Raw genomic sequence first — 25,056 nt, forward strand, 5'->3', positions numbered from 1 at the left:
GATTAATTTCAATTTTTGCCCTCTCTTTTATCCACAAAAGCCGAAAAATAAATCAAAGCTGTTGTGGTGTATAGATAGATAGGTAGACGTCATGGGAGTTTATCTATCGGTATGTTCAGTGGACAATATCCGAACTGATGGTCATTTGATGTTCAAGTCGCTAGTTGTAAATTTGCAGCAGTTAAATAGGAAAAGTCTCTTTTCCGGCTTCCTCTCGTGATTGATTTTGAGCTTTAAAATGCTTATTGTATACTTGTTAATCAAATATTCCCTTGCAATTTTAGTACGTTAACAGTGAAAATCGTCTAGGAAGAAAATGCGTAATCTTTGAAATGAAATGATGTGCAAAGATTTACGATTGGTACTTACGAAGGTACGAGGGTTATTTTTTTTTCAAGATCCGATCGGTCGCGAAATAAAAACCCGTGCAAAAATCGGATGAACCTTTGCGCATATGTGTTGCGCAGCGTCTCTAGTATGGCCTTCAATCACGCCGCGTCACTTCGAGAAAATCGTCGGTTCACAATTTCTGTATTGAGTGATTCGTTTCCTGAAATTTCAAGGTCAGTTCTTTACACCATTGTGAGTGAGAGATTTCAGTACCGCAAACTGTATGCGTAGAAACATAGCTGAAAACACAGCCCCTCGTATTTTAATAAAAAATATTAATTAAAGAAATCATGAATCCCATTTTACATAATTAAATATTAATGCTTGTACTCTTCTATCAAACGCTACAGATTTTCCTTTCTTATTAATTATTAATTAATAATTTTTAAATCCTTTTTCTTTTTAATCAGTTTTCCCTTTTATTTAATTTTTTGTTAGGGGTGTGAAAAAATACTTTTTATCTGTAAAGCCGTTTTTATAATAAATTTGACTATCAACTGTCACGGTTGTTTGATGATGTAGTTGTACTTAAATTATTGATTAAAATTATCAATATATGTTTTCGTTAATTATATGTGAATTTTAAATAGCTGAATTACAAGCATAGCCACCACCTCACCCTTTTGCCATCCCCGTGCCCTTCTTAAGTCTTCTAGTGCTCATCTTTGGAATCTGTGATGAAAAAAGTTTTTTCAATAAATTTAGTTCTAATCTTATGGTAGACTGTAGAATATTATTTCTGTTAATTATAATTTAGCTTTTTAATATAATACTACATTGTAAGTACAGAAAATGTTAAACGCAGTTCGGATTATTGATCATATCCATTCTGTGGCCGATCGTTCCTATTATGACGGTGTTTTTAATTAAACCAACCGCTGCATGGATCTTAGCACAGCTTTTGAAGTAGAGTAAAAAAGATCTGTAATATTTATATTGTTCCGGAATTTTGCATCATCGTCAGTCAGCTGTATCAATTGGTGATTTTAAAGATGTTACATTTAACATTAAATATTATATTTTTTCTTAAAGTTAGTGGTGACACGTGTCACATTACTGTTTCTAGAAATAGATATATATTAATTTATTTATTTACACCACCGCTTCCAATTATCCTTAGAGTGCCTGCGAACATCAAAGGTAGAGCTGGATATTAGTCTATCTGCGTTTCAGTGGTTTTGTATACTGATATGCGATATCCATTCTATGTAGAGTATAATACATTGGGTGGGTCCTCCATTTCACTATTCGTTTTTCTTATGAAACCTGATATTGTTGTTTTGAGAACGGCAATGCCATTTTAAGGGAGGATTGTCTCACGTCAGACTACTTACAACTCTTTTAGTTATGACATTTAACTTACAAAAAATCATTTAAAAAATGAATTAAGTCACCTGATAATGTATATTTAACAATGAACTTCGTACTTTGAACTGGGTCCAGCCCTAATATTTTCATATCATTGGATTTTGCTTTGGATGTTCTACCAACTTTTATTAACAACAAATTATAACTGCAGTTCAACAAGTTAAATATTAATTACATTTTATCTGTTTTCAATTTATTTCTCTCCTTTATAGGTATAAATGTATAAAAACGAAATTTATCCTATTTTAAATTTATTGCAGTCGTCCGTTTAGTGCTTTTGACTTAGCGCTTCTTCAGTTTTTTGTTGCGGTTTTTTCCAGATGTCATCTTAAATATTTGCCTTTTTCATTTATTTTATTACTTTATTTAAATAATCATATTATTTTTATTTATTAGAAAAAATAAGGTTTGTAAAATCAGTATGTGTTATTGTTTGGCTTTGATGGGAACAGTACTGTCGCAGTTCATGTACGCGACAATACGTGATTCATTGTGTGAAGAACAGCAATTCACATAAAAAGTTAGCCTTTTTGTAAAATTTTGACTAGTTATAATATTTTTCTTTTTTATAATTAAAAAGTTGCCTTATTTTTCATAGTACATAATAAAAATACATTTAAGATTATAATGTAAAGTAATAACTTTCAAATATTTTATTTTCCTTTGTTTAAAATTTTGATTCAGGGCTTAGACTATATATTTATTTATAATATATATATAGATCATTTATTTTCAAATCGAAAATAATTTTATAATGGTTCATTATTTGGGTTAGAGTTCATAATGAAAGACATATTTATTAGTTGAATATTACATTTATATTTTAATTAATCAAATATTTTAGTTAATTTTATGTACATTAAATTGAAATTATAGTATGATAACTTAACATGTAAATGTTTCTGTATAACTCCTGGTATTGAATATAAAGTTCCTTCATTCCGGAAAATTGGTTAACGAACATCAATTAACTGTAGATAAAGAGGAGATCAGATTTTCCCGTTCTTGACGCGCTGTTAATGAGTTTTTGAGATTAGTTAGTTTACTGAATGTGTTTCGACTGTTATTTTATGCGCTGATATCTTGTTATATAACTGTAATGAAATTTCAATTTTAGTGTAAAAGTATAATATTTTTATTCATTGAAAATAATATTTTCAGAACGTTGAGAAAAATATCTTATCTCATGATTCTTAGTAATTGTATCTTCTGAAGTCATTAAAAATAGGAATATAAACTGTAATCTATGCTATTGTGATTTAGTTAACAAAAGAAGATACCGAAGTTTGAGGTATAATAACTCGGTGTTTGTAATCAAGAGGTATAATAAAACATTAATGTATACCAAATTAAAGCCTTCCCTGCTTTACATAATTTTATTAAAAACACCCTTTTATAGCAAGAAAGGAGTCTCTTATATTTAAAGAAAAACATGGGTTGAACGCCCTTTTTTTGATACGTACAATTTTTGAGGTCAATAACATCGAAAAAAATTTGATGTTTTAGCATCACATGACTTCCTTGTACACCTATTAAATTACATATATACATTTTTTTTTTAAATGAAAAGTACATAAAATTTTATTTCATTAATAACTTATTTTTCTTCTTTTTTTATTGTTATTATTGAATTATTATTTATCGTAAAAATGTTTTTACAATCATAAGTTAATAATGATTAATAAATCAATATATTTAAATTTAAAAAAAAAGTTAAAAAAAAGAAAATTATGTCTGATTCTTAACGATGTGCCTTCCCCTTCTAAGATCCAAATATTTCATTAATTAAAGTTTCGTTTGGCTACAACTCTGGAACTAATGGAAATAAGTACCACTTGTGTTATGTCGTTGAAAAGCTCTCAATGAGCCTTATTAGAAAAAGTCAAAATTCCAATATATTTTTGGATTTTGGACTTTTTTTGGACACGTTTGGTTCAGTCAATTGCAATTAAAATGGGAGGTGCACAACTAGACGTTACAACAGTCATAAATCCAAAATTTCAATATCCTACGGCTAATCCTTTTTTATTTATGCGAAATATATACGTACGTTAATACAGATGTCACGCCGAACCTAGTCAAAATGGATTCAGGGATGGTCAAAATCGATATTTCCGTTGAAATCTGAAAACCGACATTTTTCGCGATCACAATACTCCTTTACTTCGTGCAAGGAAGTAACAAGTTTGTATATTATGTTTTTTTACGTTAACTTCATCAAATTTGAAGTGGTTTTGGTAATTACTTTGGTGATAATGAGTCTTCTAAAAAAAATACACTTTATGTCTTCAGTTGTAGCGAAATTATTATTTAAAAAATTGTCAGCATTATATATAGTTATGGTATATATAATTTTCAGTAATGCTTATAATATAAATTAAAAAAGGTAATCCTTTATATATTTGAACGGGGGTTGAAAAAAAACACTTAAATGAATGAAAACAAAAATTTATTTAAAATCCTTATACGTAGTTTTTATCAAGTCCAGATGACACACCCTTTATTCTTATCTTGCTGTTCTTAAAACATGTCACTTACTTCGAGTAACTGACAGCCTCAAATGCGTCTTGGTAGTTTTAGCACTGCCGCACGTGATATGAGGCCTGGTTTGCATTATGTGTATAGAAAGGACCACCGTCCATGTATCCCAATCTAGGAGGTAGTCTCTGCCACGCATAACGCATTTAAGCTTTTTTTTTAATGTCCGGGCTAAAGGTATGCAAAAGTAATGGTCTGTATTTAGTAAACCAATCGTCGTAATTTACAAGACATGCTCAATCGACAAGAAATATCTTCAAGATTTGTTATGTACTTTCAAGGTCAGCGGAATACGCATGCGCAGGCAAGCCGGCTCGCAATGCAATTTGTAGTCTGTAGTAATCAGTCGAAATGTGAACCCCTTAGCAGAAGGTTTAGTGCTGTGCTTTCGTTAGCGAAGTTTCAATCATTTACCCGTATTCAACGGCGTGTACGAACTGAGTGGAATTTCGATTTTCCGTTATCAAAGTCTATTCATCAGTGGGATACAACAGTCTCTCTTAGAGACTGGAAGCTTGGTTTCACAAACTAGAAATCTTCCAAAAGTTTCAGTTAGTCACGGGCTATGGATAATGTTCGCGATGTATTCACTGGCAGTCCTGGAATGTCGATTAGGCGGGCTAGTTACAAACTGCAAATTCCTTTTTCCACTGTTCACGACATTGTTCATTAGCGGCTCCGTTTACGAGCGTACAAGTTGCAACACATCACTTTTTCATATTCGTAAGGAATCGCGTTATTAACCGTCTCATATGCCGTTAATAGGTCAATGAAAATAATACCTGTTCCTTGTTTTCGTTCGAAACCGTCATTAATCAGCTCTGTTAGAGGTTAATATTTACCCTGATATCCTTCGTCGTAATCCTGTTAGCTCCTTGATAATCTTTTCATCAACAAATGCAGATATACGGTTTAAAATCATTCTTTTGAATAGGTTAGCAGAAGCGATAATGAGCGGGAAATAAACGGGATTGACCGTATCTTTTCTAGGCTTTAGCAGAGCGGCTTTCAAACTTTTGGCAGTATGATCATTTAGAAATTCATCAAATTTGTTTCGTGGTATGTTAGATGCAGTCTTGCGTAATCTATTTTGTTATCTTTAGAAATGTTAAAAGTTTTCGATAAATGTTTAATATTTTCGCAATATTTAGCTTAAACAAAAAAAAAAAAAGTTAAAATACTTATTCTAAATACAGTTTTAATTTCAGTTTTCAATTAATTTGAATTGGCTTGATCGAAAATTTCCATTTAACATCTTTAGTAAATAAAGTTAGAAAAAATGTTACCTTTTTATTAAAAAAAAAAATCCATAAAAAACTCTGCGCAATATTAATCCAAGCTTTGAATATATTAGCTTCTCAACCTAAGCCTTCTGATCAGTAAGAATACAGAGTCGGGAATCTGAGATAAAAGCAGTGAATGTACACTAAATACGCTTGATAAATAGACATACATAAATTTAAAAAGTAAATCCTTGGTATTATCCTTCATCCTGACTGAAGGAAGTATACCTTTCAACTTACATATAATTCGGCAACGGGATGTCCTGATGTAGCATTATCATAATTTAAGCATCTTCGAGTTTCATAATAGTTCGTAATTATTTGCATTTGTTTTCAGTGAATTTCAAGTCTATTTTAAGATTGTTACATAAGAATGACATCACATTGTATGATTTAAGTAATATTACGATATTATTTTATCATTATAAGGAATTAGCTACATGTAGTTGTAAACCCGATGTGCTGAATGCTCGGATTATAGGGCAACGCCTTTTTTACTGCAGATAAAACTACATCCGGTATGTGTATTATTATTATTTTAGTAAAGTTATGATGGAAGTATTATATTTTTATAAAGAGTTTAAAAAGATATATGTAGTTTAGTCTATTTAATAGGCTACGAGTTTGCTTTTAGATTTCATTATTGCTTCCGGTAACGTATTTTTCACTTTATTTTATATTGATAAGGAGCACATAGCAGGCAGTAACTTCGTGTTACATAGTGGGATCGATAAGGTGACCTAATGGGTCCCTGTTCTTAATAGCTTCTGTAAATATATATAAACTATATATTTTAACATTAGTGTTCTGTTGAAGTATGCTGTATAATTTTTTTTTTTAGTTATTTTCAACTACTAACAGCTTTCAGGTATCGAACCATTGTATTTATTAAATTCCTGTAACATTTTACTTTTTACATTTTCCTGGTTGGTAAATTCTGTTATCACAGTATCAAAAAAATAGTTTTTAAAAAGAAGGTTAAAAAATGTTTATTAAAAAGGTGATTTTAAATATTCACTTTTCATAATTACAGATCGTATTCAAATTATGCTCTTTTACAAAAAAATATCGAGAAAGTGTGATTAAGTAACACTTCTGTATCATAAAGTTATCAAAATTACTTTGACAATTTTTGAATGAATTAAAACCTGAAATATGTTTTTTAACATCCGGCACCACCATTAGGTATTGCTTCAGAGGTTGAAATGAATGACAAGTTTTTTAGCGTGTGAAAATGCCATACCTGATCGGCATTCGGACCCGGGACCTCCGGATGAAAGGCCGAGATGCTACCATTCGCGCCACCGAGGCCGGCGTAACTTATAGTTTACATTAAGGAACCCTTTCATTCATAGATGAACGAAATAATTATGGTAAATTACGTTAAATAACCATGAAAACATAGGATAATTTTCTGTTGAAAAAAACTGACTCCTTGTGTTTTCTTCAATGTGAAATTTTTAATTACCGTTGTATTTATTTGCTTATAAATGAATGCTTTATTTATTTACCAGCTTGTAAATATATACTTACCAGCTGTTTAGGAAATAAGGCCCGTATCGAGGAAAGTATACAAATTTTTACTTCTATTTTCTGTGGATTTTCATAATTTTTGTTTCCAGATTTGATTCTTTATTTGAAGTGAAAATATATCGGCATTCCAAACTTTGTGCGGGTTACTTAGATTCGGGTAAATTGTAGAATATGCGATTTAGTTAGCCGATTCGTGAAAATTAATTTGTATTCTAGATTTATGAACTGATTAAAATTCTTTCAAATTAAAAAATTCAATTGAAATATATAGGGAATTAAAATATTTTTTTGTAAGAATTGGTAAGTTTCTCTTTTAACTCTGTTCTTTAAATCAAATTTGTAATTTGAATATTCAGTATTGTAAAACAATGAATTACGCCTTCAATGATCCTTACTTCGGTTACAAATAACTTTGTAGGTATAAACAGTATAAGTAGGTTGATAAACTGTCATAAATTTCGAAACAAATTATTTTTCGTATCTATGATGATTATTTGAACGAAGATAAAGATTAATAGCATGTCATTAAAAATATAATTGAAGGCTATTGAGTCCGCACACGACGTTCTAGTTAGCAATGATAAAGTAGTATTTAGCCGGTAATTAAAGAATCACACGAGTTATAAGAATTGTCAGCTGAAATAAGTCGCAAAAACCAATTAACCAAGGAATTTTTAAACGACTTGAAACACAATTTATGGGATTCAATTTATGACTCATGATAGTGTACAACTCGTCCATGAATCGCCATAATAAAAATTAAATAATATCTTCATATTGCAGAATTTATTTTTCATACTTCCGATTTTTTAATTCACTATGCGAGACTATTTTTTTTCTCTTTTGTTAATATTTTGATCGAAGGGTAGCATGTTACCTTTCATAATTACTTACTTAGAAAGAATCAATTTAAAAATCTTATTCATAAAATATTACTTCGAAAAATATTCATTTTTCAAGTAATGACTCTGTATGATTCTGTTTCGTTTATTACCAGGATATAAAAATTTATTTGTGCGTTTGGACACTGCATGTGACCCCGATCTTCTCAAAGGTTGTTGATTAAAAAAAAATAGTTGAAAAACCTATTAACGAAGTTGTAAAAAAACACCTGTTTAGAACCTTTTACCGGGAGGATGATCTGAAAATCATAATCACAATCATATATTGGTTTGCTTGGCATTTCTCCCGCCACCACCCCATTCGGTCTTCCTAAAGCATAAGACCGATGTCTGTGCCGCAAACGGCTACTGTGCCTCGAAACAGTTTAGCGACCAGTGTTCTAATAACTCTAGAGCTTTCCTAACAGTATGAGCGGACTAAGCGCGGGTTCATACACTCGAGCTTTAGTTGGCTGGTGGCCAGCCGTAATTCTCGGGTAGCTTCCCACAACAGCGAGGTAGGAGTTTTTCCCTTAAATAATCTACTGATGCTGGTTGAACAAAGCAACGGCATCAAGGAACGCCCACACGGTTCGACAGTGCGGCTCTCGCCACATTGACTCGCCGTTTGTGAGTGGCCAATTTTTCCTTTGATCTCCAAGTTTCAGGGTGGCCTGAGTTATAGCCCCCCCCCCCCCCGCAACAAGAGCTGAGCAGTCGAACAACATGTGTTCGTTCGACTGGACCTCCCCGCAGACGCACAGCTCATCAGCTGCCAGTAGGAACTGAAACAAATATTGGTTTAAATTCACATGGTTGGAGAGCGCTTGGGCTCCCGTTGCCCTTAAAAACGAACTATAGGCGTACCATCCCCTCAAGTCTTGTATAAATCTATACAAGGACCTACCCTTATTGGTGGTTTGCCATTCTTGCTGTCATGCATCCATCGCGAGGCTGTAAAGCCTCCTCCGCAAGTGGAAGGTGGGCAGCTGTTCGAAATTTAGAACCGGTCCATTGCGATCACCGTTCCGCTCCGGTGCTGGCTCGGCTCAAAACCGCATCCCAAATTCCTCGGCCTCCCTACCTCTTGGCAACTTCCACATGACTGCCCGAACTTTCACCGGTAAATCGATTTGGAGAGCCTTTCCCAACACGGTGGTAGCCTCGTAAGAGGTTGCTTCAAAAACACCAGTGCATACAATTAAAGATCTGCGCTGGGCACTCTTTAAATTTTGAACAAGTGCTCGGTTTCTGTCTAACCTATGCGCCCAAACGGACGCAACATAAAACATATGGTGTACCGGGGTGTCTTCATACTTCCGAAGACACCCCGGTACACCATTTACAAATGACGGCCCGTAATCCTTCCGAACAATCCTCCTAAGATTGTGCATCACAGAGACGGCGTCCGCTGCTACTTGTCTAATGTGGTTGCTGAACAGCAACTTTTCATCAATCAAAACACCTAGGTACTTATGTGATCAAACACCTAGTATATGACATCATATAGTTTACATTTATTTAAGGCGTAATAATTATTTTAACACATTTATTAACATTTTTGTCTTTACCACGGAAAGACGGTTCACATCCTGTTCAGCTATAGGTGAAAGAATTCCCTCTAAATTTCTTGTTTTGATTATCTTCTTGGAGTTTTATATAATATTCTTCTTATTTTAGTCATCCATTCGTATAATCCTTTATTTCTTATTAGATTATCTTTATACGTGATTTATTTTATACATTCACTCATATACGAGCATTATTAAGTAAGACAAGTTGCATACGTAATATACAAATTTAAAAATTTTATTTAATTTTTCAAACGCATAAGTTTTTATTGAAAATTGTCTAAAACGCATTCTGAATACTGTTTTATAATAAAGCTAAAATTTACAAGTTTTAAATTTTCAGCATTTAAATTAGGATAATCTTTTAAAATTGCTTATGTTGTAATTGGTACTTCTACAGTTGTTTTTTACATTAGTAAATAGTTTTATTTTTTTAATAAAAAGGCATGTTTTTAGGGTATAACGCTTGTGTGATTTCTTTTTATGTCCGTCGTATACCGTTTAAGACATGACCGTAAACTTCTAGTACCGACCTCTAAATGAATATCATCGCCATTCTGTGTGTCGTTATAGTCACTTGGGTAGGTTTCATGTTGTAAAAGGTAGTTTTTTCTGTAATGAATTAGTATGGTAATTATTGAAAATTAAATTGAATTGTTAACAATGAAAAAGTTTTATGACTTGTTAAAAGTAATAATATTGTTAGAAACTATCAGTAAAAATCATTCTTTCATGCATTATTAGCTGAAGTACTACCCTCTCCTTACGAACAGATACTGAATTTCAAGTTTCTTCTCTTTTTTATTGCCCTTTTTACACCCAATAAATTTTTTTTAATTACAAATCACTATAATTTTTGTAGTCAAATCAATTAAAAATTTAATCTGTGAACAGATTACATGAGAATGGCTTAGTATGGTTTATTAAATACTGTATGTTTAATTCTGTTATCCATTTTCAACCTCTGAAGGATGATTAGAAGGAAGTCCTAAATTGCTTTTTCTTAAAATTTTTGAAGGTGTCCTCTGTACTAAATCCTCTTTTATATATCCGCGGCAGTTAAGGATTCCATGCTTTTCCTGTTTATTTCTTTTCGGTATGGTAAAATGGAAACTCAAATTTTATTTTATTTTAGGTGGTAGTGTTACCTATAAAAATATTTGGAGATATGAAATCGACTTTTCATATAGCTTTGCCCTTTTAAAAAATATTTTAAAAGGAATCTGAAATCTGTTTTTACGGAATATTAAAATTATACCTAATTTCAAACTTTTTTTTTTTTTTAATTTAAAACTTTTATCATAGCAGAATCAACATATACATTAAAGAAAAATTATTTTTATTTTTTGTTGGGGGAATATGTAAACTCACATCGGTTTTTTTTGTTATTACAAAAAAAAACTTATTTTGTTTTCTAGTTATTTTTGATCTTGTTGGTATTCCTTTTATGTAAATTAGTAAAAATACATTAAAAATAGTAAAAAAATATGATAATTTGTTGGAAGATTTATGGATAATGTACCACTTCTTAACTTCATATATATGAAGTATATATATTTATGTATAAATATATATATTTATACAGGGTAGGTATCAAAGAATTAAAAGAAATTCCTAAATTTAAAATAAATATTACTCTTGAGTATTTTCGGATTAAATAATATTCCTGATAAATTTCAATATTCCATCTCAACTGGAATAAGATATACTGGTTTTGAAAAATCGGTTTTTATTAATTTAAAACCCCCTTAACGATAAAATAAATAAAAAATATTAAAAGTTAAAATATAAAAGGAAAAAATATCCTTTGTTAACATGAGTTTACCACAGTTTACCACTTGCAAAGAACATCACTAGTTTTCAGATCTCGCATCCTTTTCAGCCATATTACATTTAACCCGTTAGGGTTTTCTAATCAAAGTAGTCTCGTTCTTCTAAAGATCCCTTTTAGAATTACTGTTTATTTCAACTTTCTAGCTATTCGATAAATTAATGATGAGTTCATTGAGGACGTTCTCATTTATATTTGTTTTAAGCTGTTATGACACATGATAATTAAAATAAAAACACGACATTTTTGTTAACGTAGTCGTAAATTATTATTAACCTAGAGTTAAATTATCTATGCATCCAGATGTGCTAATAAAACAAAATTAAGTGATAATTAAGAAAACCCATTAACTTGTTAACTGAGCTTGTTGGGAATCCACCGGGTTTGTCTAGTGGTGAACGCGTCTTCGCAAATCAGCTGATTTCGAAGTCGAGAGTTCCAACGTTCAAATCCTAGTAAAGCCAGGATTTTAATACGGATTTGAATACTAGATCGTGGATACCGGTGTTCTTTTGTGGTTGGGTTTCAATTAACCACATATCTCAGAAATGATCGATCTGAGACTGTACGAGACTACATTTCACTTACACTCATACATATCATCCTCATTCATCCTCTGAAGTAATACCTGACGGTGATTCTCGGAGGCTAAACAGGAAAAAACTAAGTTCGTTGGGAGCTTAGTTAAAAACAATTTTTTTTTTAATTGTTAAAAATGTGTTTAAATTAACTTAATATTAGTAAGGTAGTCATGTAGCAGTTCAGGAAGAGGGAGTGTAGTAAAGAACAATCGTGAATATCAGGTTTGTTTCGCCGCTAATTGTTGTTTGAAGTGGTAATTTAATTTTTTTTAAGTCTGTGCTCATCAAGCTAACCTTTACTCTGTCTGATAGAATCGTCCTTGTTGCGCGGAATTAAAATTATTTATACTTAGATAATATGTAGGATGTGTTTCAAATTTATATATATATATATATATATATATATATATATATATATATATATTTTGTTTGCTTGCTTTAATGATATTTATCTCCAAATGGGGAAGCCAATAAAAATTATTGTTTCAAAATACGTCGCTACTTATTTGTGCAATCACGTCTCCAATAAATTTTATCACATTTTTGATGTTGGAACGTTGTTTTAAAATAACCGTAAATGTGTAGTTACTTTTACATCGGTAGCATTATTCACTTATTTCATAGGCTTATTCACTTAGTTCGATTCATTAATTCATTAACTTAAGAAAACTTAATTGATTAAAATATCTATTCACAGACTACTATCATTAAAACATTAAGAAATTTGATTAACTATTTGGAATAAAACAATAAAATTTTCTTTGATTGTTTTTCGTTTTGGAAGCTACAAACATATTGATTTTTTTCTTGTACATATGATGTTTAGAAAATAACATTTGTTTTCTATTAAAAATTTTATTTTGTATCAAATGCATTTTCTTTTTCACTTTTCAACACAATTGGAGATTGAATAAGCATTTACACCAGCGGTAAACGAGTTTATCGAATTCCTCTTGTAGAACTTTTCGTATAATTCCCGTAAGTGCATTTTGCTTTCTTTACTTTGTCATCGACGGAAAAACGCATTCAAGATGTTCCTTTAGCTTTCCGAATAAGTGAAAGCCAGTAGGATTGATGTTTGGGCGGTCAGACCTTACAGAACCGCAAGGCAGTTTCTGTGATATACGGGCGTGCATGATTGTCATCTTTGATGAATGATTACGAGGGGAATTTTGCCTGGACTCATATTTTTTAGTGCCTGACTAAAATTTGAGAGTTTTGTTAAAACGATCGCCATTGCTCATTATAAAATGAGACCGGTCTTCCGATATGTAGCTCGTCAAATATGGATGATCGTTCATTGCTGAATATTTTACACCAACGTGAATATGATGTCCATTGTATCTGGACTGTATTTTTGTATTAGTTTCTTATAAATTTGGGTTTTCAACTGCATAAAACAAATTACGGAACGCATATATCTCTTCTTGGAAGTAAAAGTAGATAATTTTAACTTATTGTCATTTTCAACTGAAAACTCTCACTGAGGCTGAAAACTCTCACAGTGTTATTTGGTCCACAAGAAATTATATTTTCCACATCGTTTAATCTTGAAAGTTCTAGGAATATACATAGCTGGATTTAAATGGGCCTTGCTTTTTAAAGATCTTCATAATTTATCTTCAATTTTTGAGGTACTATTTTGTTAGAATACCTAAAATTTGTTTGTAGTATTTTTTGGACTCGTTTTTATTAGTAATATCAATTGAGAGTTAATTTATTTTAAATACTAGACACTTTGTGTTTAGTATTTATAAACACAAACATTGCTGCTGATAATGAAGCAGCAATCTATTATTATTATTATTATTATTATTATTAGGGTCGTGTATCATTGAAACTGATAATGAATCGTTATACATAGGTCTGAATTTGTTGTCTTTCTACAAATAAATGTTATTAATCGTACGATTTACTTAAGATTATGGTTTTTTAAAATAAATTGGTAATGTAGATAATCTACAAAACCCAGTGTTTAAAAAAATAATAGTTTGTTTTGTTAAATGGGCTGTAAGATTCATTTTATTTTCATAACTTTCTCTTAAGTATGTACTTAACTAATACTTAAAATATATATTTAAGTAAATAAAGTATGTACTTAAGTAATGTCTTTTTGATTTTTGGCTAATAATATATCGCTCTCAAAATATTGGAAATGAAAGCCATATCGGGTTTTAATCGAACAAGTGCAGCACTCATTAAATGGTGTTGTTTAGTTTATACAGACAACGGCATTTTGCCCTAATGTTTAAAACATTCTCATCCATCTTACTAGATTAATGTTTGAACCCTGCAATTTGTCACCTGTATATTTAGTAGAATAATTATTGTTTAAAATTCATCGTAACTCATTAGGCCTGGTTTTTTTATAGCTACATGTTTACGCTTGTAATAACACGCCGCATAATCCAATTTTCCAGGTTTTCATTTTTTTTTTCTTTAATTTTATTCAGATATAGATCCATATTCAAGAGGCATGTTTGAAAATAGTTTAGAACCCAATAGTAATTGTTGTAAGCGCATATCACTCAATTTAATATTATTGTTTATTCATTACAATACACTTGTACAAAATGCTAACCCGACTGGAAAGTAATTATTTCTATTATGTAAATGCATTATATGTTCTGATAATGAAGCAGCAATCATTATTATAATTATTGGGGTCGTGTATCAGTGAAACTGATAATGAATCGTTATACAGAGGTCTGAATTTGTTGTTTTCCTAGAAAACATATAAGTAAATAACTCTTATCAACTAAATAAACACCTATTAAAATGTAAGTACAAAACATAAACAAAACAAAAAAAAATCAGTTTTCGTCTTTACTCCTTCATCCGTCAATTTTAAATTTGAATATAGTTTAATCAGATTTATAGTATAACATAAAAAATTGTAAGAATGTGTAGATAGCCTACAAATAAACGAACTACTTTAAATTTTTGTTCATAGAAGTTAAAAGTTACTTATGACTGTACTCGAATCTGATACAGTTCTAACTGTTCTGTACTAAAACTATTTGGTGACATCACCAAATAATTCTATTTGATGTGTAAGTAATTTTAAAGCCACTACTATAAAACTAATAATTGGTTGTGTTTCCTTATATGGTCAATATCATTCTCATAGTTCACTGTATTATTTTTACTAGAATTTTGGCAGGAATTCTTTGTGCAGAGTTTTGTTTTTCATTATTATTGCAGAGAGATAAAACGATCGAAAACCTAGTTTGGTTAAAACAAAGAAGAACTTTCAGATTGCATTAAACGAGTATTTCATTGAAATATCCATTTACAGAATTCAAATAATAGTACCCATGTTTCGTCTGGTTGTCCCATTATCCGTATCTATTTGAAAAAATATTACTATTTTATTTCATTTTAAGATCAAATATCAGAAATGCTGGTAAAGTAAGAAATAAGGTGGGCCAGGAAAAAGTAGCCCCGCCGGAATATGGAATATTGAATAGAAAATGAACATCATAAGTTTGCGCACAAGAGATTGGCATGTAAAATTGGAACAAAGGTGGGGATGTACATTCGTACGTAAGAACTCTCCTTCTGTTTCACAAAAAAACTTTGACAACAGGTTGGGATGATAGAACAACCTGCAGACGTGTCCTGAAAAGTTTGAAGTTGAAACCCTACCGTATCAGAGTTGTGCAACAATTGTAGAACCGGTCAAGGGAAAGCGTGTGACTTTGTCGCTGGTTGTTGAATATGGTTGCAGATGGTCGATTGAAACAGTTTATGTTTATCGCCTCAGAGGAGGCATGGTTTCATTTATCAGAAAATCCGCACCTAATGCACGAGGGGTCCCCTTACATGACTAGAAGATTGGTGTGCTGTTTTGTCGTGCGTTTTATTGGTCCAATATTTTTCGACATCACCGTCAACACAGATATCTGCTGTCGTTTTGGATGACTTTACTCAACAGCTGACAGAAGAAAAATGTAAGTACTGCTTTTTCCAGCAGGATGGGGCGATCAGTCGTACGTCTTAAGAGGTTATTGGTTCGTTTCATGAATTGTTTACTGCTGAACGTACAGTGAGTAGAGGCTTATGCCCACGCAGTCACCGGTCTTGTCGACGTGTAAATTTTATTTATTGGGAATGTTGAAAGGATGAGTGTATCAAAGCAAACCCCACACACTCTATAAACGGAAGGAGAGTATCAGGACATGCATTTGTAGTATTACCCCGGCGGAATTGACGCAGGTATACTTACATTTGTTAAACCGTGCATACAAGTTTTTAGTTGTTGAGACCATTTTCAGCATTTACTTTGAAGATTAGTACAGGTATGTTAGTTCTCAATATCGATCTTACATAGGTTACTGGGCGGGGATCTTACATAGGCGTTGCCGGAGCTACTTTTTCGTGGGCCAACTGTATTTTATTGAATCTAACTTTCTATTGGTTGAAGCAGTTACATCATACTATGATTGATAAAATGTTTTTGTTGGTTGATTAGTTTACCAGTTTATTTTTTTTCTACATATTTCAGTGCGTATTATATTAGTGTTTTTAACATCGGTAGTTTAATACGAATGTCGGTGGAGTTTTTTGTTTGATTGTACATCTCATGCTCACGGACAATTTATTTCGTTTGCATAATTGAAGATATTTATGAAGAATTGTATTAATTTTATTGTATTGTAGAGTTTGTACTTAAAGATTATTATATAATTTAATTATTTGAAATCGAATGAAAAAAGAGGAACAAGCTGATTCAATTAAATGATATATTATTTATATCTTCCGTACATAAATTGTTTTATATTACATGTGCGAGTAAATGAAACGATCTATCTATCGTTGTTGATAATCGTATTTGCTAGTTTGTAATCCTTGATTTCAGATTGGCTGGACCCATTTATTTAATATCATTGTGTAAATATTAAAGTTTCTATTAAAGTATTTCGATAATCGTATTTTATTTAATAAGTATATTGCGTTACACTAACGTTTTAACGATCGAACTGTGATAAGATGAGCTATTTGTTTACCCCGCACGATTGCGATATCGTATTTCGTAAAATTATTCTTTTTAGTGTTTATGTAAAAAATTGTACATATTATTTATTTAAAAGATTACTTAACCCACTGGGTAAATAACAGTTACAAGTTTCTTATAATAAGAAATTTAATTTGTTAAATTGAAATGTTGAAGTGAAAACAATAAAATATATTATTAAATTCATCAAATAAATAAGAGATCCTAGTAATAATTTATTGCAGGATCCGTATGAACACTTAGTTTAAGTAAATTTAATGTTAGGTTTTAAATACTTTAACAATTTACATCCTGGCAGCAAAAAAAAAAAAAAGATTGTTGAAATTAATTAAAAATATCACTTAACTGCTTTTTTTCTTACGGCCTCTGTTGAGTACTTATGCAGTGATTTCTGGTTTTTTTAAAATTATATATTAATTAAAAATATAATTAAAACATTTGTAAAGGTAGATGTTTTTGCTATCTCAGCCACTGATATAAAATGAATTACTGTGCTGCCATTAAATCTACTTGTATATAATGAAACCATTGTTTCGGTACCGTGTTTAAATATAAATAATACTTTTTTAATAATTTAAGTTAAATTTAATTATTCTTTAGTAAATAAAGAATTTAATATTAAATTACAAAATTTGTTCTTTAATAACATGTTCTCGCTGGTTTTTGTATTATATGTCATTTTTTAAGCGTGAAGTACTTAGATTTTGCCGCTATTGATTTCTAAAATATCTATCTCTATAAATTTATAATTTTTAATCGTTTAAAGTTTTTTTAATTGATCTATCAAAGAAATATCCATTCAGGATCTGAAAAGGCAGATATCTCTGTGAAAGTGCTTAATGAAGATTATAAATAAGAATGACTAGTAAGTTAAGCAATTTTTCAGTAATATTAACATTAATTTTGTTGAGATTAATGTTAACATTATGTATTATGCCTATAACCTGTAACTAAACCCAGCAATGATCTATTTTACATGATAATTTTGGTAAAATTCTGTGAGGGATAGCAACAAATTGTCGTTCGGGTGGTTGGGTGGCAGGTGTGTGTATATATATTGCATGGGGAAGTGATAAATGTAAATGATCATTTAAGTATCTGCGTTCCTCTCCGTTACATTACAGGAATATTTTGTTGTACATTACGTCAAGTTACATGATTGAATAGGTGCTCAATTGTCCACTTTCGAGAGGGTGGGCCAGGAGGATACTGGAATATTAATGTAGCAGGAGAATAGATGGAACCGGAACTAGGATAGATTACCGGTAGCTAAGTGTTTCTCAGACATTCCACCTCTATTTACTCGTTATCTTGATTCTTAGCGTAAATATACTTTTTACCATCTAGCATCAGTAACTGGCACCAGTCGCATTCTTTCTCTTTGCGCAGTGAATTGTAAGATAACTTTAATCTACTGTTTCAAGGATTCCGAACAAAAATAGTGTTACTTGATATAAAGTAAATGTACAAACAATGTTATCATGGTTATAATGTTTGTCATGTGGGATATTTGCTTTCATTTATATCCTAATAATATGAAGTTAGCTTTTTTTCTGGGAAATTACACTAACTTTTGTAGCATATTGTGTACACTTACAGTTTGTTTGTTTATTTAATTTTTTTTTTAATTCATCTCATTATTCCTATTCATGTGACTTTTTGAGAAATAAAAAAAATAAATTATTTATTTTGATAAAACTGATTTTTTTGCATAAAAATTTATTTTTTTGCTAATTTATCTTTGTTTTTAGTAGATATTATTTTTGTTATATGTTTCATTAGTATTTACTTACATCTAACTGTAGATTGTATATACGTACAGTAAGTTGGTAATAAATCATTTCGTAAATTTTAATATAATATTCAGGTCATAATGTACGTGTATAAAAGTTTTCCATTAGATTACATTTTACGGCACATTGTTAAAATTGTCATTGTGTTAACCTTGTGTTCTGTTTCATGTAGTAATTTAAAGATTAAATTTCACCATCGCATTGAAAAAGGTTCTTCGTTTTATAGTCACTATCTTATATAACTGAATTTTTATCTGTACATAAATTTGTTATGGCTTAGTATATTATATCTGTTTATTTATGTACGAATTTTTTATTTATATATTATATTTATTTTCTCTGCTGTTCTTGTTTACCTTTAAATATTTTTAACGTATTTTATCAGTTGGATCATACGAGTAGAATAAATGCTTAACATAGCCTATTGTTTAAAGTTTTGTATATAAAATTTTTGGGTGCGTGTAATATGAAATTAATAATTCTCTTTTAAAGCCCTGCCTGAAATTGAACCGGGATTATTACGTGTTAGAATTTTACATCCACGCATTCCTGTTCGTCGTAGCGGCTTTTAACAGATGGATCGATTTTGATGCGGTTTTTTTAAGTAGTATTAAGCCTTATAATGGTCCTCAGCTAAATTTCATTATTTTTCTGTTTTTATGGCAATTCTGTTTTTATATTAAATATTCTTAAAAAACGGGTAGATGTAACTAAAACTGAATACGTTAACTTAGCTTGAATTATATTGTACAACAATTTCAGCCGCGGTGTAATACATTGGTGGTAAAAACTGTATACATTAAGTAATTGCCGGATAACCAAATATTATTAAGCACTTCCTTTATTTACTTTGTATTAATTAATTAATTAATTACATTAAATCATAACTGTTTCATACTTTAGTTAATACACATCTTTAAATATATGTTAAACATACTGTCTAGATAGATTAGGCATGTTGTTTACTTCACATTTTAAAGGAAAATAAAATTCATACAATTAATAATTCTACAATAATTAAGATCAGCTGGTTCAATAACAGATAAGAAGATATATTTGTTTACATTAGGTCAGAGGATAAAAAAAATGAATGCATCTTAATAATATGTAATGTCACAGAGTTGCATAATTTGTATGCAATCCACCATTATTATTTTACATAAAACTTTTATGCAGCTATCTATTTGTAGCTAAATTATTATTATTATTTAAAGCAATTTGTCCATCATCAAAGCCTAGCAAAAAATACTGAGATTCTGGACTTTATTAAAGGTTTAAAATTAATTTTGAATTTTTTTTTAAACCCGGCTACGTTTTTTTTTTTTGTTTTAATTTCTCTGTAACAACTGAAGATATCAACTTAACATTAGGTATGTGTAATTTCCATGTGAATATCTAAAAAACACTTGCTAGATTTTTCGAAATTCGATCTTGAAAGGGACGAAGAGAGGAAAAAACATTTTTTAACAATTAAATGATTGAGAATTTTCTCCATTTCCTACTACAATAAACGAGATATTCACTAGATAAGGTCTTGCAAATACTCTTCAGATAAATATCTAAAAAACTATTCTCGGGCTTTTTTGAATTACGATTTTTTAAGGGGTGCGACGGTGTAGGCGCGGCGGCTCAGCCAACAGTCATTGTTGTTGTATGTGCGACGTGACCAGTTGCACCTGTCTCCGTTTACTTGGCTAAAAAACATAAAATAAAATTTTGTTTAAACGAGTTAATAACGAGGTTAGAAGTCTGTTAAAACGAACAAATTATTTTCTTTCGAATAATAAATTTGCTCCTGAATATTTAAATACGTGAATGCTTTAAAATCAGGTATAGAAATTAAATGTTAAAGTCATTAGTAATGTAAGTTTTCAATATTGAATATTATAACGACCTTGTTCAATTAGACTAGAGAGACAATGATTTCTTCACAAGTAAAAATGGATAATACGAAACAACCAGATGCAGTAGAAAACCATATTAGGTTTTGTACTGGCTATTTCTGAATTCTGGGAGATTTCATTCCTCCACTATTATGAAGCATTCTTCGATTAAAGGGCTTGATTCATCATGCATTTGCCCCAACTGGTCAAACCGTGAATTTTAAATTCTATTTGGAAGTCAAATTCAGGTAGCCGATTCTACCTAACGGGTTTGTTGCTGCTTTATACAGTATATTCGTGTTTTTAACTGGGGCTAAAGTCAATGTATTTTTTGCGAGCGTGTTTTGTGTTCTTTGATAAATTTTTATTGCCTAGAAGTCATGTCGGGCGTTAAAAAAAAAATTCTTTCCGTTTGCGATAAATTAAAAGTTATTGAGGAATTAGAAAATGGAGATCTAATTCTGACGTGTAAAACTCATGCATGACCTTTCTACTTCCACTCTCATCATTGGAATAACCGTGGTAAGTTAAGGGTAGCTTTCGAAAAAAAAAGCTAATCTCAGGTAAAGAAATAAGACTATGTGTAAAAAAAGATTTGGACGAAGCTCTTATGGCGTGCTTCAAAGTGAAGAGGAGAGAAAAAGTTCCCATAAATCGACCCATTTTGAAAATTCAGGCAGAAAACTTTGCTGACCAGCTAGGATTCAAAGGGCTTGTTTGTAGGGATGGTTGGCTGAACCGATTTAAATACAAACATCAAATCATCTTTGCAAAAACATTTTTGAGTTAGAATTTGAAGCTTTATCAGCTACTGAGTTATGATATGGGGCTTCATTACCTACCATTGACTGAGTAGGATGATAAGGAATTAACTTTTCAGATCCCCATTTTATAAAACCTCTTCATTAAATTATAAATATTATTGATGATTTCACGTGCTTGATTATGAAGTTTTTTTATTCTTAATTATGGATTTTAATTCTGCCTGTAAACTATGAAACGTAAGAAAGAGTCTGAAGTATTTATTTATATGCCTTTAAAACACAGCCCAAGTACCGCTTACAGGACACTAAAAATAAAAATAAATTCATTTATTCACGATAATTTATGAAGGAAAGTGTGCTACCGCGTTTTCATGTTTTTGTTCAGTATGATTCGAGGTGAAGTGATCCATAATCTTTTAGTTTGAAAAAAGGATATCAGTGTTAAATTTATCTTGGGAAAATAACTTGCGTGAATTTTTTGTAATCCAAACCGTAGAAAAAATTATTCTCTTATCGTAAACTTTGTATGTGTGTTTGTGTACGCGTGAACGCTCGTGAGCACGTAGAGGTTTAGGCGATTGCACTTAAACTTACGCAGTGCATGCACGTACCCACAGAAACCATCTCTTCTATAATTGAATGATGTAGTGGTTGTTTACTTTTCCTTAAATATATAAAACTTAAAAAAATCATTATTATGTTCGTACTAATTTTGATTTTGGTTTGACAAAGGAATATATAGGAGTGATTAATTACTAAATTCTAATCATTATTATATAACTCGTCGAAATAATTAAAATATTTCTCAATAATAAAAAAATCAAATAAAAGTAGTTTTGTTGCTGCAGTGATGTTGACTTCTCATTTCCGTAATGAGAATTACAGATGTTAAACGCTTTTGTTTTTAAAATGAATTTTAAGTTGATTTTACAGAGGATACCTCCCATCCGATCCTCTTATTAGCCAGAAACATAACACAAAGTTAGTCTCGTGAAGACGGGTGGAGATTTCTCACGCTTTGTAAATATAATCTTTAAACAAGTGCACTTATTGGCTCGTGTTAACTCGCCTTTCTGTTGTAGGTAGATCAATCACGTTTCCTTGCAGACACTGATTTAGGCTCGCGTAGATGCGTGGGGTTTTAATCGTAGATCATACGTTGATCGTTTTAAGCGTGCACTTTGGTAGGAAAGGGAAGGCACGAGGTAGGATTGCGCTTGTCCCGGCTTAAACGCGTAGATTAACACATTCCATTATGCAAAGAAATTCTGAGTTAAAATTAAAATTAAGTACCATAACTTTGGGTAAACAGGTGAGTATCGTACATAGCTTATACATATGGTGAAATACAGTAACACTTACAAAAGTAGGAACTCACACTAGGAGCTCACCTGTCAAATGAATGTAGAGATACTAAGTGTGTTTTAGCAGGGAGTGGACGTGACATATCCCTCGTAATTATATTAATTTATGTTTTGTTTCAAGAAATACATTCAGTAAACAAAAATATTTAAAGAAAATAATAAAGTTGCACTTACGTGTTAATTTCATCTATAACCGTAACTTTTAAAATAAATGCTTTTGATTAGTATTATTCAAAATAAATATGTAAAAATATATAAATAAAATAAATCTACGAAAAACTTGAGATAAAATTTCTTATTTACTAATGTTGTAATAAAAAGCTGACAAAAAATATAATGGTGTTCAGATATTTTTATTTATTACTAAAAACACCTGAAAAACACACGGTTGATGTAGGAGTACAATGTTACAAAAAGAGTAGTATGATGAGTATCACAACAAGCGCCTGACTGTCATAGCCAGGCTTGTGTTTTCCTCAGCGCATTGTAAAAATAACTACATATTTTTAAGATGGAATTTCGGATTCAAACTGTTGCTCTGAAGAAATTACAAACCTGATATTTTTTAAAAATTGAATAGGTTTTGATCATTATTATTCTTACAAGCATGAATATAATGAACACAAGGGGGTCTAGGGGGCAGAGCCCCTTAGCTGGACAGGAATTACATCCACTGACAGCGACGGGAATCGCAAGTAACCATATAGCGAAGCCGCGATGGAGATGCTAGTTATTTATATAATAAACTTTACATTTACATGATGGTTTGTAGTCCTAACTTAGTGATCAATTTTGAGATAATATTTTCTTTTCACAACCGTAGATTTTGCTGGGTCATTTCTTGGCTTAAATTAATTACTTTTGATGTGGAAATTGTTATATTTTTATAGATATATTATATTTTGTTTATTTGCTTCATACTCAGTAATTCTAAGTAGAAATTTTATTCACCTTTACTTTATATGCAATGTTCTTAAATTAGTAGACGATACGATAAGTAAAATAATAAATTAGCGTATAAAAAGTAAAGAATTGAAAAACCTGGAAGAAATGCGCTTGAAAAGACTAGGAATAACAGTGTGCTTTTAATCAAATGGATTTCGAAAAAAATTATTTGCTAGTCGAAATTAAACTACGCGATTCTTTAATAATATGCTCTCAGCTTATTTATAAAGATTTGTCAAAGAAAACTATAGTTTACCTTTTCTTGGATAATACTCTTAAAAAATATTTTCAATTTGTCATTTAATATTGATATAATCATCATTGAATAGCAGAACGTTAAATAGGACTGTAATATATACAATCCGTTAATAGATTAAGTTCAAAATTAAATATTTAATTTTCTCTTTTTTTAGCCTTAAATTACCGTGAAATTTAATTTATTTTTCAAGAAAATTATACCGCCTGCTTAGTGAATTTGGAAAATAGTTCCTCAAGCAAACATTTTATGTTCGAATCTCAAATATATCATTCTTGATATATTTTTTATACAAGTATTTTTTCTACGAACCGTTTGATTTCGTCAACCGTTTGTTATTAATCAAACCAGTGAAAAACGAAGAGATTTTTGTGGAATGGATTTTATTGTTGGTTACTAGAATCTTGTTAGCAAAAATATTTGCCAATTATAAAAATCACGAATTAAAATACCTTTATGAATTTTGCTGTTTCATTAATTTTCGATTTCTGTGTATATTGTTTTGTTTTTTTGATTACATGCGAATATATTTTCTATTATCTGTTTGATAAAATTTATTTTTAATGTAAATTTGTACAGAAATCACCAAGAAAAGATTATTTTCTAATGTTAGTATTATATATATATATATATATATATATATGAAGTATCAACGTTTATTGACAAGTGTTACTCTTTTATGGTTTTTAGTGCTTATAGGAAGGTCGGAGCTAAATTTCTTTCTTATGTAAGTTTACCGTGTCTTTTGGCAATACATTTCAATAAAGAGCACTATTTCTTAAATTCGATAAGTGAAAACATTTATGTGTACATATTTTATTTTAAAAAGTTTTTAATATTTATTTTTACAAACTTAGCTGATTATGTTAACCCAACTTAGATTACTTTAATGTCTTTGGTTGGCGAACTTAAGAATGAACGACACGCATGTGCATTCTGTCAGTACAATTACCTAACAAAACTTCTCTTGCCTGTTATCTTGCATGATAGTTTAGAATTTACAAGAATGGGACCCCAATGACTCGTACAACAGTGTAATTATATATATTTAATGATAT

General features: G+C 30.6%; 1 protein-coding gene across 5 annotated transcripts in view; it reads left to right on the forward strand.

The window, feature by feature from the left end:
* The window catches only part of Frmd5 (FERM domain containing), a 253,350-nt gene that overhangs the window by 94,441 nt on the left and 133,853 nt on the right, over window positions 1-25,056 (forward strand). The window contains exon 1 of one of the 5 annotated variants that reach the window (XM_075360524.1): window positions 5,996-6,097. The exons of 3 other annotated variants lie outside the window; for them this stretch is intronic. The gene's annotated coding sequence lies outside the window, so the exon portion shown is untranslated. Of the gene's footprint in view, window positions 1-5,995; window positions 6,098-25,056 lie in introns of those variants that run through there. One more of the 5 variants, XM_075360523.1, reaches the window with a different exon arrangement.

This window comes from Lycorma delicatula, chromosome 3 (assembly GCF_047948215.1).
Source record: "Lycorma delicatula isolate Av1 chromosome 3, ASM4794821v1, whole genome shotgun sequence".
In the NCBI taxonomy this organism is placed as follows: Eukaryota; Metazoa; Arthropoda; class Insecta; order Hemiptera; family Fulgoridae; genus Lycorma; species Lycorma delicatula.